The sequence below is a fragment of the Canis lupus genome, chromosome 24 (genome assembly GCF_048164855.1).
Source record: "Canis lupus baileyi chromosome 24, mCanLup2.hap1, whole genome shotgun sequence".
NCBI classification, from domain to species: domain Eukaryota; kingdom Metazoa; phylum Chordata; class Mammalia; order Carnivora; family Canidae; genus Canis; species Canis lupus.
Genome location: NC_132861.1, coordinates 15,688,486 through 15,704,398, shown reverse-complemented (window position 1 = coordinate 15,704,398; position 15,913 = coordinate 15,688,486). Strand labels below are relative to the sequence as shown.

The following is a 15,913-nucleotide window of genomic DNA, read 5'->3' as shown; positions in this document are numbered from 1 at the left end:
TGGGCCCTGTCTGAGCTGCAAAACAGGATGTCAGTGCTGTTTGATCTTAGCCCTCCTGACTCCATATTTTCTTGTTGGGGACCCTGGCCTTGACTACCTAACTGTCCCACTAACTCCTAACAGTAGTAATATTACCATGGTTTTTAACACTGAGCCCCAGCTATCGTTGGAAAGCCTGCTTCTAGCAAGTGTGCATTTCCTTTCCTTTCTACTTTCAGACCAGGAAACTGAGAAAAAAGCTTGTCTGTTGCTTATAGGACCTTCCTGAAATCTGCTAAAGGATTCCAACACCACTAACATCCTGATACTTTTTTTTTCCCCGAGTCTTAAAGCGCCAACCTCTCTGGACAGGTGGTAGAAATCCAGAGATGCACAGGGACCTTTCAACCTGCTTGCTTTGCTGCCGTTCAGGATGATTGCAATTTCCTGATTGGGCATTGGAGAAGGGGGGGTCCTCACTTCTCCTTGGCTCAACTCATGGCTCACACTTTAGGACTGGCAGCTTATTTTTTAAAAAAGATTTATTTATTTATTTTAAGAAGAGAGAAATTGCTCATGCACGGGGGAGGGGCCGAGGGAGAGGGGGTGAGAGAGTCTTGAGCAGACCTCCTGGCTGAGCATGGAGCCCTATGCACAGCTCCAGATCATGAGCCTGAGATCACGACCTGAGCTGAAACCCAAGAGGTGGATGCTCGACCGACAGCACCACCCAGCACTCCTCGGACTAGCAACTTATAATATTGCACTTCTGGGAATCAATATCTCTCTTCACTGGTGTTCATTCTTCAGTTTGGACTGCTATAACAAAATATCATAGATTGGATGGATGAAGTGCAATAGGTATGTATTTCTCTCAGTTCTGGGAGCTGAGAAGTCCAAGATCAAGGTACTTGGTACTGACTGACTTGGTTCTCCAGTGAGGATCTGCTTCTTGATTGGCAGACAACTGTCTTCTTGCAGTGTCTTTACATAGGTGGAGAGAGAGCGAGCTCCGGTCTTTCTTTTAAATTCACACCCCCCTTCACCTTATCCCCCTTCTACCCTATGCCCCCTCTTCCTCTTCTTATAAGGATACTAGTCCTATCACAAAAGCACCATCCTTAAGACCTCCTTAAACCTAATCACCCCAAAGGTCTCACTTCCAAATACCATTGTAATGGAAGGTAGGGCTTCAGGATATGGATACTGGGGGGACACAGACATTTCAATCCATAACAATCCGGAATCTTTTTTATAACCTGCTGGAATTTTCTTTATAATTAGCCACTCCATGTGTAGGATTTCTGATTGCCACCACTACAGGCCGTAGGTCCACGAGAACAGCCTGTGTCTCCTCTGCCTCACTGTTGTGTCCCTGGTGCTTGGTAGATGCTCAGTAAACATCATTGACCGAAAGCCCTGTGCTGAAAGCTGTGGAAATACCAATTTAAATTGACTTGTTCAAGTCAAGAACAATTGAGTTGTTCTCGAGAACAAGAGGAGGAAGATCTTTCTAGAGTACTTTCCATACAATGTGATAAATTTTATTAAAAGATATGTGTGATTTTGAGGGGTGACAGGGAAGAGAAGAGTGTTCATTCTGCCGGGAGTGGGAGAGATCAAGAAAACTTCGCAAGAGAAAGTGATACTATTATAAAGTGTCCTCATGTAACTGAAGTAATGAATGTGGAAAGAAGGCAGGGGACAGACATTATACGCCCTAAGGCTCTGTGGATTTGTATAAATATGTATAATAAGATATCATTACTGTTAGAAGTCTTTACCTCTGCTTGAAAAGTTTGCTGCAGTTTACAGCAGTGACCACCAAATGCCAATTTCTTTTTTAAGATTTTTATTTATTCATGAGAGACACAAAGAGAGGCAGAGACATAGCCAGAGGGAGAAGCAGGCTGTCTGTGGGGAGCCCGATGTGGGACTTGATCCCAGGACCCAGGGTCACGACCTGAGCTGAGGCAGATGCTCAACCACTGAGCCACCAGGAGTCCTCCAAATGCCAGTTTGAAGACTGGCTGAGTCACAGTCCCGGGAGATGGAAGCTGGGTAGTTAATCTGCACTTTTGATGGGCTCCCTGGGGGATCTGACATACGGCCAAGGATGGGGACTGCTGGGGATGAGCAGTGATCCTCAAACTGAAGCAGGCACCAGAATCACTTGGGAGTTTGTCGAAATGCACATGGATGCTCCCTCCCCCACAAAAAGTTCTGATTCGGCAGGTCTGGGGTGGGGTTAAGAAGTTATATTTCTAACAAATCCCAGGTGATGCTGCTGCTGCTGGTGGTGGTCTGTGACCCACTTGGAGAATCACTGGTGTGTAAGATCCCCCCTGATTTATGGCTCTTCTGAGGAACAGAGTGATTGGTCTCCACAGGAGTGGTCCACAGGAACGACTTACCCAGGTAATGAAAACTTATCCCTCCAAATGCCAATCCTTAATTTTTTTTAGTCATGTTAGGAGAACACTTTCCAAAATGAATTCTGCATTCCTTTATTTCCTTAATGAATGGTTTCTGAACACCACTGGACTCTGTCTGGATGACTCCGGATTATCATCATGAACATTTATCCTGGTTCTGTTCAGTAACGCAAAGGGGTGATATTTGAACCGATTAACAAAACAGCAGACGCCCTGCTGGTCAGCACAAGATCCTGTCTTCCAGTGGAGATGCATCCTGGAGGCCTGCATTTTGGCAGGCACTTATCTTGCAGTCCTGGTCCATGGGGTGGCCCTGGGGTCCCGAGAGTGTCAGAGGAGACCAGGGCTCAGAGGCCCCCTCAGGAGGTTGGGATGGTGGCATTTTACTGTTGGTATGGGAACATTTCCATATTTTAACAACAGTAGTGTTGTATTACACATAGCAACCCTGAACACATCGGTTCTGTGACTGCCCAGCTCAATACTGGGCAGGTTTTATTTAGTGTTTTCTTCTTATTAGGCAAATCCTTAGCTATCATTAATTGTTAACTTTGATTCATTCATTAAACAACTGCCAAGCACTTTGGGTTCATACAAAGATGAATTGGGCATATAGTGAGTGTGCTGCTCAGCTGGGAAATTGCTCCGGGCCCACCACTTCTCTGAGACTCAGTGTTTTCATGGCAAAATTTGGTTGTGTTCTTGGCCTTCTGATATTCCAGAGTAGTGAGGATAAAACGAAAAATATATGCAAAAGTGCTTTTTATTTTTAAGGATTTATATTTTTTAGAGTGTGTGAGCAGGGGAAGGAGTGGAGAGAGAGGGAGAGAGAGGGTCTCAAGAGACTCCCAATAAACATGGAGCCTGACTCGGGGCTTGATCTCATGACTCTGAGATCATAACCTGAGTGGAAATTGAGTCAGATGCTTAATTGACTGAGCCACCCAGGTGCCCTGCAAAAGCTCTTTAAAATGGTTAAGTATGATACAAATGAAAAATATCTTTTTTTTTTTTTTTTTTTGGTATTGGATGCGTTAAAAATAGGAAGTCCAGATCAGTGGCATCATGCTGTCATGGAAGTGGCACTTTCTCAAAAATGTTCAGCCTGGTGCCCTATAGCAAATGCTCTTATTTATCAAGCTATAAAATGAAGGACCAGAAGCAATATTATTAATAAACGCTTGCTCAAGATGTCATAAGAGGGCTCTTGTTTTCTCTAAGTGGCAGCCAAAAGCTTTATTCTCCCAAAATAACCACTTTTTCATTGCTATTCTCTTGCTTCCAGCTGTTCTTTATTTAGTGATGAATACAGTTTAGGCTAGATTGTGAGTGACAAAGATAAGTGCTTTTTGGTTGGGGGTGGATATGAGGGCAAGGTATATCAGCCACAAACTGGCCTCATGGCCACTGGTCCTCTGTATGTGACAGTCAGTGTGTCTTTCTGCATGGGCGAAAGGACAGGATTGATATCTTTCTCTAAAATATATATTTTACATATATATATATATGCATATATGTTATATTTAATATATGTATTTAAATATAATATATATATTTAAAAGTTTTATTTAAGTAATTCCTGCACCCACTGTAGGGCTCAAAATCATGACCCTGAGACCAAGACTTGCATGCTCTTCCAACTGAGCCAGCCAGGTGCCCCAGGACAGGATTGACTTAAAAGTGTCCTTTAAAAATAGCTTTTCTGGGGCGCCAGAGTGGCTGAGTTGGTTAAGCATCTGCTTTCAGCTCAGGTCATGATCCTGGAGTCCTGCTCAGTGGGGAGCCTGCTTCTTCCTCCCCTTCTGCCCCTCTGCCCTGCTTGTGCCCTCTCTTGTGTACTCTCTCTCAAATAAATAAATAAAGTAATTTAAAAAATAAAAATAGCCTTTTTTCTGTGCTGCTTTGCTATGGTGCTGGGTCCTGGGTCTTTGTCCCAGCAAGCATGTGGTTTATGGTCTAATCTCATATTTTCTTTGCCTTTCAGGAGGGTGTAACTGAATCAGGCTGGGCACCAGTTAGAAGGACAATAGAGGGGCTTCCTTGGTGAGCTGGTTCTTGCTCTGTGGAGTGGTCCATCTTGGCTGGTAATATTGAGTTAGAAGACACTGGTTGAATGCAGCTATGAAAGTAGAGCATCAATTGCATGAGAGAATATATGGGCAGAAACCTCTAAACAGAATTCAGGCTGGTTTGTAAATTCTATCTCTACCTTTGCCAGGAACTCACTGGGTGATCTCAAATAAGTTTTCAGCTACTCTGCATCCAGAGTTTTCAGTCCGAGCCAGCCTTTTTTGTACAGAGAGATTGGAGAGCTAGCTCTTATGTGTGGCAACCACATTTCCCCAGAACCCAATAGGAACGTGGGTCTGGAAATTGTTTTTTTCTCGCCTCGATTTCTTTTGAATTGAGTATGGTCTCCTGATTTGATTCATTTGGTTGCTAGTTGCAGCCACACTTTGAAGTTTAAGGGTTTAGAAGAGTGGAGAGCTTGAAATTGAGTTGGTCAAGAAAATCCTGTGGTATGATTGCTCTCATCGGCATGAAAGTTATCAGTGTGCTTTATTTGTCACAGGTAAGACATCCTAACAGCATGAGGGATGGAGGGGGCTGCTGAAAGGAATCCATTTATTTATCCATCTGTTTGAATGTTTGTTTACTGGTTACTTGGAATGTGCAAGGCACTGAGTTAGGTGCCGGTAATGTCCTGACTGGGGCGGGGTGGGGGCGGGGGTGGGTGTTGTGAACTTCTGGCCCAGTGGAAGACACAGACAGGTAGATAGGCTTTTCTGGAACAGTGGGAAAGGATTACCACAGGGAAGGTAGAACACATGCGAACTGCCACCCCCCCAACCCCAGACCTGGAAGACAGAGAAGGCTTCCTGCAGGGAGCAGTGTCCGGGACCAAATGAAGTCTGAGTCATGCATACAAGGGTGCTGGGGGCGTCAGGGTGTTTGGGGCAAAGGGGACTGTGTGGGCAGAAGCCAGGAGAGGACTGAAGCCTGCAAGGAGGGCATGGGGCATTCCACACTGGCTGGCACTGGAGAAGGGAGACAGAATGTGCTGGAAAGCCTGGCCTTGTTAAGTAATTTGAACTTCATGACAAGATGGTGGAGAGTCCTCTCCAGCATTCTGAAGTGCTGCAGTGAGATCTGCACTAGAGAGCTTTGACTCCGGTTTCGCCGTGGAGAGTGGCTTGGAGAGGAGAGTGATTACCAAAGAAACATCGATGGGAGAAGAGTGGAGGTGAACGCAGGAGGGTGGCAGAAAGGGTGAGGGAGGTGGCTCTCACGGGGGAAACTTGACGGAAGGTGACACTGAGGGAGAAAGAAAGGCCAGCGTGTTGCTCAGCCTCCTTGTTGGGCAACTGGGTGGATGAGGAATAGGGGAGGGGAGAGATAAGTGCTTTTGTTTGTTGGCCACATTGGTTTGACGTGGCTTTGAGGCAATAAAGGGCAGGTGTCCAGTGGGCAGTTGGATCTGAGCATGTGGCCCTGGGATGTGACAGATGCACGTCATTGACTGGTGCTCATGGGACCTGCGGCTTCAGCGAAAGATGAGGAGCCCCTGGGAGGTGACAAAAATGTGTCCCGGAGAGAACTTTCCTGAACCACAGCATGGCAGGAACAGGCAAGGGAGGAGAAAGCTATAAATGCGCAGAGAAGTGACCAGGGACGTTGAGGGAAAGCGGCGGTGTGGTCTCCCAGAGGCACAGGGAGGGATGCTCCGGAGGGGAGCAGTCAGCAGGGCCGGGTGCGGCCAGGGCCGAGGAAGGCAGGGGCCGAGAAGGTTGGTTTCCGCCGCGCGAGGCCTGGAGGCCATGAGGGGAGCTGCTGTGTGGAGCTGGATAGCGGGGCTCAGGGGCCGGGGAGAGGGGAGAAGCCAGCGGCCCAGCATAGCCAGAGCTTTCAGAAACTCACTTTCCGGGGGGCGGGGGGGGGAGAAGAAGCTGTTGAAAAATGAGTCAAAGTACAGAAAATGGAGTCTCAAAGAGGAGCGCTGCCTGCCACACAAGACTGGTCATGTCTTGTAGGCCAAGTTAGAATACAGACCTTCGTAAAATCCGTGTGCCTCTTTCATTCTCCCTCAGCCCACTTCTGAGCTTTCTTCCAGAAGGTCCCCTTAGCTCAGAGCTCTGGCAGCCCGCAGCCTCTGCTTCCCATCCCTGCACACCCCACTCTTGAGCTGCTCCCCCGGGCCTTTGGGGTCTGAGTGGGACTCTCTGCACTGAGGCCCTGCCCAGGCCTCACATTGCACCGCTTTTTCCTGGAGAGCCTGGCATGCCCACAGATAGGGCTGGTTCAGGGCCACACCTTCTGGATCATGAGTTTTGAATACATGGACAGAATCCTAAACATCATATACTAAAACTCAGGATATAATGTTCTGTGCACTGTTTTGTTGTATTTTTTAGGTTTGGTAGCTACGTGTACTTCCAAGTGCACATTCTGTGTGGGGAAGATTCTGGGGAAACTGAAAAGATGAGTTAGATACAGGTACACAGCCTTCCTTCCCTCTGTCCTTTAGCCACACTCTGATTCCCCTGACCTAGCTTCTTTTTTGCCCTAGCTTCTCTCAGCCGGCTCCTGGCCTATTGGGTCATGACTCATTCATTCATTCATTCATTCATTCTCTCCTTCAACAAAAAGTATTTTAAGGATCTGTGTGCCTGGTGGTGATTAGCGCTAAGGATTCAAAGATGAACAAAATGGGACTTTTGCCCCGTGAGGGCAATGTGACGAATCCTCTAAGGAGACCAAGCACATACTTCAGTGGGAACCTGCTAGGAGGCCTGGGAGCACACAAAGGTCAGGGATGGCCTCTCGGAGGAGGCAAAGTTTGAGTCTAGCCTGGAGAGGAAAGTTGAATTTCTCCAGGTGGTTTGAGCTGAGCCCGTGCTTGGAATCCCCTTCTGCCTTTCCAAATCCATCTCTCTGCTCTGCACCCATTTCATCCTTGGATGGTCAGATTCTAGGTTATGGAGTTGATGAGACGGTTTTGTCCCCCTTCCTAGAAACTGTGTTATATCCTCCAGGTAAGATATTTTTATTTTAACAATGCTGCTGTATGGCTAATGCCTCCATCTAAGCAGTGGCTATAACAGGGGTTGTGTTTTCAGGCTGCCAGGTAGTCGTGCCTCTCAGAAGGTCATGCCACAGGCAGAGGCACCCTCTTGATTGGTCTCAGCCTGTTACTCCTGCTGCCAGATTGTGGCCAAAGCGATGGCATTATTGAGAAGGGACCATTTGCCTGGTAGCAGAGATCTGTAAGGGCCCTTATAGACCCCGTGACTGGGTTGAATTCAGAACCACAGAAGAGTGTCTCAAGTGTAATGCTAACATTCTGTCAATTCAGTTTCGCTACAGAAAAGCTGCTATCTTTAAATCTAATCAAAGTGGGGAAATTGATAACTTTAGAAGATAATTGATGTCCCATAATCCTGACTGCATGATATTTTTTTTGTGTGATTGTTTACTTTTATTTTTTTGGGGGAGAGGGAGTATGTGTGCAAGTGGGGTGGAGGTGGAGGGAGAGGGAGAGACTTCTAAGTAGGCTCTACAGCTAGCAATGGAGCCTGATGTGGGGTTCGATCTCACGACCCCAAGATCTTGACCTGAGCTGAAACCATGAGTCCGATGCTTAACTCGCTGAGCTACCCAGGCGCCTGTTGGTGAGATAATTTAAAGGGTAATTTACAAGAAAAAACCTTGGGATCCTTTCTGGGCAGTCTTCTTAGATAAAAAGAAGAATGTCTTTGAATTCTGATGCAAGGTTTCTGGAATTGTTTCTAGACTACTTCAGACAAATTGGTCTCAGTGAGATAGGAAACCGGACTTTGCAAAGGATAATGTGTAAGGCTACACATTCTGGGATATAGCAGACTCATGATAAACCTTTGTTAAGCAAATGAGAGAATGAGTGAAGGGAGTTTCCTCTGATTGGGGTGGTCAGACTGTCCTGAAAGTTGAAGGTAGCACTTTTCTGCTTTTCATTAACCCCAGACTCTGTCTCTAGTTAGTACCTACAGACGTACTATCAGTAAGCAGAGTGGGTGCAGCTGGTTTCCTCTCTTCTTCAGAGCTGAGTCTTTTCATCTTAGGACTTGGCCAAATCTGTCTTTATGGGGAGACTTAAATTAGTTTCTGCTACCTGGAACTCTCTGGAAATCATACATCCTCAAGTAATTGCAAGACAGTGTGTGGTGAGAAGTCCATGATATCTTTCTCTTCTGGCATTTTCTGGCTCTTTCTTGCAGGCTTTATTTGTCTGGTTGCACCCTGGTGGTTTAGGAACTGGTCCTTGTGTAAGGAGGTAACAAATAATCTTCTTCCCCAGAAGCTTTGGGGAGCCCTGATGTCCAGACATGGCTGATGTCATGATCAGGTGGTAGGTGTGGGTAGAGGAGAGACTATGGTTCATCTCATCATTCTTTTAGATCTGAGGTCCCCTATGAAACGTAAACACCTGGAAAGAGTCCCCATTTAGCAGAGATGCCCTAAGAGGAAGGTGCGGGAATGAAAGTAGAGCAGTCTTCTGTCAAATAGAGATCAAAAAAAAAAAAAAAAAAAAAAAAAGAAAAAACAAAACAAAACAAAACAAAAAAACAAATAGAGATCCAGATTTTCAAGTAGCTGCTTTTGGAAACTACTACGATGGAAGACTTGCTGTGTTGCCTTCAGATGTTAAGCCTGACTGCCTGATGCTTCACCAAACTGTTCCGAGATGCCTTCCTTCGAAGTCAGCCTTTCTAATTCCTTCTGATAGCTATGCTGGTATTCCAGATATTTTATGTTCCTCTTCTGTTTACCCACGAACCTTTTCAGGAATTCTAAGAGATCAGTTTCATTCTTCTGAGAAGCCAAGTTCTGCAGGTCTTGCAGGAGCTTGTGTAACCCATTTTCCAACTCCAGAGCCATCACTATAGCTTGCACGTTCGTTCCCCAGTACTCTTTGTCAAGCCTCTTAACCACTGGAAGGCAGACTTTACTCTTACGCTCCTTCAGGTATCTTATGAACTGCCTTGCGTGTCCTTTCTTCACCTCAGCTTGGTCTTGGAAAAAGGGGACATAAACAGGTGCATAAACAGGACATAAACATGTTACTTCTTCATCGAAGTAACAGACCATAGATAAATAACCATCACTGATGTTCAGCTCATAAGATGCTATACGGCACGTGGGCCGCAGGGAAGGAGGGAAGCTGTGCTGTCTGGGGCAGGCCAAGGCCTCAGGGCTTTGCTTCTCTCCCCTGTGCCCCGATGCTCGAGTAGAAGGCTAGTTGACTTTTGTGTTTCCTGTAAGGACCCTTACTCATTATTAAGTGTTAAAGTCCACCTAATGAGGAACAAATTTAAGGAACCAGACTCTTCCAACTTTGCCTGTTTTGGAAAATGCAATTAGAGCTAGTGATGGTAATACTGAAATGTCATCTGAGTCAGCAACTTGTACTCCAAATATCCCATGAAGTTAGTGAGGAGTGAGGGAAAAGGCATCTTTACCTTCACCTCTACCTCATATTGAGGTCCAGGGAAATGGGTGTGGGATTGGAAAGTGTGGATGATTTGATTCAGGGGAGGAACAGACAGGTGCATTAAGAGGAAAATAATAAGCAGATCTTAAGAAATTTCACAGCAGGGAACAACCAAAAACAACCAAAAGGATTGAAGAAAGCAGATTGAAATCAAAGAGGATGTTTGGGAAGGCTTCCTGCCTTTGCAACCCCTGGGAGGCTCCAGGTGGGTTTCCAAGAAAATTGGCTGTCTCTCCTTCTGCAAATAATGTGGATACATATTTGGTGGACGGCATCATGCCAGTGCTGTGGGGCGACCATAGGCAGGGTCTCTGACCTGTGGGAACCACAAAAGCATGCCGTGTGGAATGGCTTGAGTCGAGGGGCATAGACTAATCCTCTCTCAATGCCATTCAGTCGAGAGGAGTTACTCTTATATAAAACAGTTTTCAAAAATCAATACGGCAAGGAACACTTTGACTACATGGTTTGTAGTTGGCCCAGCTAACATTAACCACACCAGTCTCTCTTCCCTCCAGCTGTCTGCATAACCTTTTCCTGTATTCTCTGGGCTCTGGATCTGGCCCGATCCCACTTCTCTATCTCTGTCAGTAGACTTTATTTTTCAAGTTTACAACAAAATTGGTCACCAGTATAGAGTTCCTTGCCCCAGCCCCTGCCCCAGCCATCCCCACCATCAACCTCTTACACCATAGTAGTATGTGTTTTACAGTCAGTGACCCAGCACTGACACCTGAGTATTTGGCCAAAGTCCCCAGGTTAGTTACATTAGGGTTCTTTGTGGTGTACATTCTGTGGATTTTGACAAACATGTAGTGATATATATCTCCCATTATGGTATCAATAGAATAGTGTCCCAGGGGGATCCCTGGGTGCTGCAGTGGTTTGGCGCCTGCCTTTGGCCCAGGGCGCGATCCTGTAGACCCGGGATCGAATCTCACGTCAGGCTCCCGGTGCATGGAGCCTGCTTCTCCCTCTGCCTGTGTCCCTGCCTCTCTCTCTCTCTGTGTGACTATCATAAATAAATAAAAATTTAAAAAAAAAAGAAAAAGAATAGTGTCCCAGGGGACGCCTGGGTGACTCAGTGGTTAAGCATTGGCCTTTGGCTCAGGTCATAATCCCGGGGTCCTGGGATCGAGTCCCACATTGGGCTCTCCACAGGAAGCCTGCTTCTCCCTCTGCCTGTGTCTCTGCCTCTCTCTCTCTCTCTCTCTCTCTGTGTGTGTGTGTTTTTCATGAATAAGTAAATGAAATCTTAAAAAAAATAGTGTCCCTGCCCTAAAATCCCTGTGTGCTTCCTATTCATTCCTCCCGCCTCCCAACCCTGGTACCCACCCATGTTTTTATTCTCTGCAGTCTTACCTGTTCCAGAATGTCATATAGTTGGATTAAGACATCGTGCAGCCTTTTCAGATTGGCTTCTTTCATTTAGTGATATGTGTGTAAAGTTCAGCATGTCTTTTCCATGGCCTGATAGCTCATTTCTTTTTATGGCTAAGTAGTATCTCAGCTTCTTTTTCAGACCCTTCTGAGCTCCCTCAAGCTGCCTCGAGGCCCAGAGTGAGAAGTGAAGGAGAGAGGGACATTGAGGGAGTCAGTGTCTTCTGGATCCTCAATTTGATAGTCACTCCTGGAGAAAAGCTTCATCCCTTTAAAGCTCCACCCATTATGAAATTTTTGGATTTTTCAAATCCTGTTTGAATGGACAGGTGAATTTCCTGTTAACTGGAGGGCCATATCATCCTACCTTCGTAGCAGCCTGGCACAGTTCTCCCTGGTTTCAGGCTCTGAGTGCCCACGAGCAGAATGCCTGGAACTCATTCCCACTCCTGCCTCCCCCATTCAGACTCCTCCCTCCTCGGCCCTGCTTTCCGTGTTGGCTGCTCAGATCCCACCTTTGTTTCTGCTGCTGTTGGGTACCACGCTGCCACTTTGTGGCCTCTGTTCCAGGAGATGAGCTGTTGCAGCAGATGATGTGAGCTGGCCTGGATGCACTCTGGTTTTGCTGTCACACAATTGGTGTAACTTGTCTAATTTGACTGTTGTAGAGCTCGTGTCTCTTGTGGCCAAAGATACTCCCACTGGAGTCAGAGAGGGCCCTCTCTTCTCTGGTGTTAAAATGGTTGATCAAGTTCCCAGAATAAGTTGGCCCTGCCCTCTGGGGTGCTAATGGGACAGGATAGGGGGCTCTGGAGATGCTTGCTGTGAAGATGCTGTTTCCTGTGACAGGATCACCATGTGCTATGTAATCTTGGTAAAAGACATTTTTTCCTAGTCTGCAGTCAGTGGATATCTACTCGGTACTAGGTTTGTAGAATAGCAGGTAAAAATTTTCAAAGTATACTGTTGATGTCTTGAGTTGTTAATTTTAGCCATTCTGCCCAGTGTGAGGTGGTATCTCATTGTGGTTTTGATCTGTATTTTCCTGATGGTGAGAGATGTGGAGCATTTTTTCATGTGTCTGTTGGCCATTTGTATATCTTCCTTTGGAGCAGTGTCTATTCATGTCTTCTACCCATTTCTTGACTGGATTTTTTGTTTTTTTGGGTGTTGAGTTTGAAGAGTTCTTTGTAGATTTTGGATACTAGCCCTTTATCTAAAGAGGCATTTGCAAATATCTTCTTCCACTCTATAGGCTGCCTTTTAGTTTTGTTGACTGTTTCCTTTGCTGTGCAGGAATTTAAGAGATAAAACAGATGAACCTTGGGCAAGAGAAGGAAAAATAAAATAAGATGAAAACAGAGGGAAGCAAACCACCAGAGACTCTTAATCATAGGAAACAAACAGGGTCACTGGAGGGGTGGTGGGTGGAGGGATGGGGTAATGGGTGATAGGCATTAAGGAGGGCACTTGATAGAAGGAGCGCTGGGTGTTACATGCAACTGAAGAATCACTACCTCTGAAACTAATAATATAGTATATGTTAATTAAATTAAATTTAAATAAAAAATTTAAAAAGTATATTAGTGTCTTATTAATGACTTCTACTTATGGGTTATCTAGACTAAGCCATTACCTTAAGCTCTTGTCTCTCCCAAAATAATCTTGGCCTTATTTTAAAAGACTGTTTAATTAGGGAATCCTCCTATCTCTTATGTTTTGGGACAGCCTGCATGGCTCCTTGCTTTGATAGTTCAAGGAAAATAATTTTACATCTAATAATTTTAATTTCTGATTATAAATGCAGAACGATACTGTGATTCTCTTGGACTATTGCAAATGGAGCGGCTCAAATATAGAATTAATGGGTTTTCTGCAAACATGCAAAGAATTATAACAACACTTGGAGAAATAAAGCATCATCTTGATGCTGGATTTTAGTACCCTCAGTTATAGTTTGCAGATTCACAGACCAGCTCATGGAATTGTTATTCAAAACTCTTTCTTCTTTATTTTTCTGCTCCTAGACTCTACTGGTATAATATATGCCCTTTTCTATTTTGATCTTCCTGTAAAGCTCTCTTTTTATGTAAACAGTTTCTGGAAACGTCACTACTGGCTAGCCCAGCAGGTTGGCTTTCATCCCTTTTCTGCCATGATAGGCTCTGTCTACTGAAGTATTGACTTAAAGTCTGTAGGCTTGGTAATAATGTCTATTGTGTCTATTTAAAGAAAAGGAATTTGCTGGGGCTTCATTTCCTTTCAGGGAGGAAGGAGATGGTTATGGACATTTGTATATCACTCTCAGCATGATTTTTATGAAGCATGACGACGTAAAACAAAAAGATAAGATCTTGGACACCCGGGGCTCAGAATCTAAGATTAAAGAATCCAAATGCCATAGCAAATAGGTAAGCTGAACTGGGACAGAGATGGTAAAATTGATAACCTGGAAGAGTACATGGAAAAAGTGACTCAAAAGAATGATCAGGTTTTATTTCAGGTTCTTTTAAGGAAGAATCATGACCTTCAAAGAGACAAAGCACTAAGCCAGGCCCCATGAAATTTGGGTCAAATGTGGTATTGCCTTTGAATCAGCTAGGATAACCAGGGAAAAAGATGGAAAAAGTAGAAAAAAACCCCCACTAACATATGGCCACAAAACAGGATGTATTGCCTGACGGTTAGGATGCTATAGGGGGATGCCTGGGTGGCTCAGTGGTTGAGCGCCTGCCTTTGGCTCAGGGCGTGATCCCGGAGACCCAGGATTGAGTCCTGCATCAGGCTCCCTGCATTGAGCCTGCTTCTCCCTCTGCCTGTGTCTCTCCCTCTCTCTGTGTGTTTCTCATGAATAAATAAATAAAAATCTTAAAAAAAAAAAAAAAAGGAAGAGTGATAGGCTCTTAGGTTTTGCCAGTAGAGATAATAGAATTTTCATATTGTGCTGACACCTGGTTATTTTTACAGCAAGTCACAGAGGTTAGGGCACTTTCTGACTCTAAATGGCCAAAGAGGCTGACCCCATTAGCACAGTGCTTTTCCAAAATTAATGAAATACGAAGTGTAGTCAGTCTTGCGGGTGGCTCCTGCTGCCGTGGTTTAGTTCACAACACAAACACTCCTGGCTTCGAAAATCAGGCACAACGCTTACAAGGGTGAGTGGATTTATACAGACAGGGCTGAAGGGTAGGTTTCTCCTTCCAGTTTCTGGTTATTGAATTCACGTTTGTGTTCAAGACCTTGGTCAAATGCTATTTCCCCTGTGGAGCTGTTTCTCTTTGTCTTGTCAGAAAGGATTTAACTCTTCCTAAAAGTCCTGCTGCACTGTTGTCTGTTTCTATGCAGAAGTCAAAGTCACTGTCATGTATTTTCATTTATATACCTGTCTCTCCCATTGGATTTTAACTTACCTGAACTCAAAGAGTGTATCTTGTTCTTATTTGTATCCTCAATGATCTACACACCATAAGGCACCTACTGGGCCCTCAGAGAGTGTTTGCTAGAGAAATAAATTAATTTTAAATGAAGTAAAGTCTTAATACCTAGGTGGAGCAGATCATGTTAAATCAAAACATAGATTATCTTGTGTGTATGTGTGTGTGTGTGTGTGTGTGTGTGTGTGTGTGTTTTGCAAGAATGGTGCAGGGAATTCAGAATGCTTTATTCATGTTCACCAACTTTTAACAGTTTATGTATTCATTTTCTCAGCCTATCTATGTATATATTATAGGCATATATATATATGCATCTGTACACATAAATACACATATTTTTATTTTTTTTAAAAGGTTTTATTTATTCATGAGAGACACAGACAGAGGCAGAGACATAGGCAGAGGGAGGAGCAGGCTCCCTACAGGGAACCCAATCCAGGAGTCGATCACAAACCCCAGGATCTGGCCTGAGCTGAAGGCAGACGCTCACAACCACTGAGCCACCCAGGCATCCCACACACAATATTTTTCTAAACAATTTGAGAGGAAGTTGCATACATCATATTCCTTTATACTCTTAAATACATCACTGTGTATTTACTAAATAACACATAGATTTTTACTACCCCTTGTGAAGAAGACACTGTGTGAGGGTCATGTGTTCTGCTCAGCCTTGCAGTAAAGACGAGAAGTGTTTTACCACCAATGGGCCATACTGCAGGCCCTTCCCCTTGGCGTCCACTGACCTAACACCATTCCAGGAATTCCACTTTGGGAAGTTTCCTGAACTGGCTTTGGCTTCCTTCTGGACTTGCAGCTGTTCCAAGGTTTCATGATCACTCCTTTGATCATTATCCTTGTTCTTGCTGTTAGCACTCTCATATATACACCCATGATCCTGCAAGGCTCAGCCAGTTCTGCTCTGTTCTTAACATCCCTGGTTCTTCTAGTGACTATCTTCCTGGTGTTCTGGGCTCCCGACCGCCTGAGCTAGATTATTCCCTTACCATTTGTCATCAGCGCTGTCCATTAGGACAATGTTAAAAACAGGGGCTTCTTTATAATGCTGTCAAGCTTATAAATTAAAAAAAAATCCTCTTACTGGCTTCATACTACTCATACATTTTAAGGAGGGAGACTGTTTTTGCAAAGACTGA

The 15,913-nt window shown here is 44.8% G+C and overlaps 1 protein-coding gene across 16 annotated transcripts in view; it reads left to right on the top strand.

Annotated features, from left to right (window-relative positions):
- The window catches only part of LOC140615803 (phospholipid-transporting ATPase IB), a 570,784-nt gene that overhangs the window by 26,439 nt on the left and 528,432 nt on the right, over positions 1–15,913 (top strand). For 6 of the 16 annotated variants that reach the window (XM_072795748.1, XM_072795745.1, XM_072795739.1 and 3 more), the window contains 2 exons: positions 2,258–2,397; positions 4,399–4,457. The exons of 7 other annotated variants lie outside the window; for them this stretch is intronic. The gene's annotated coding sequence lies outside the window, so the exon portion shown is untranslated. The remainder of the gene's footprint in view (positions 1–2,257; positions 2,398–4,398; positions 4,458–15,913) is intronic. 3 more of the 16 variants (XM_072795750.1, XM_072795740.1, XM_072795741.1) reach the window with 2 other exon arrangements.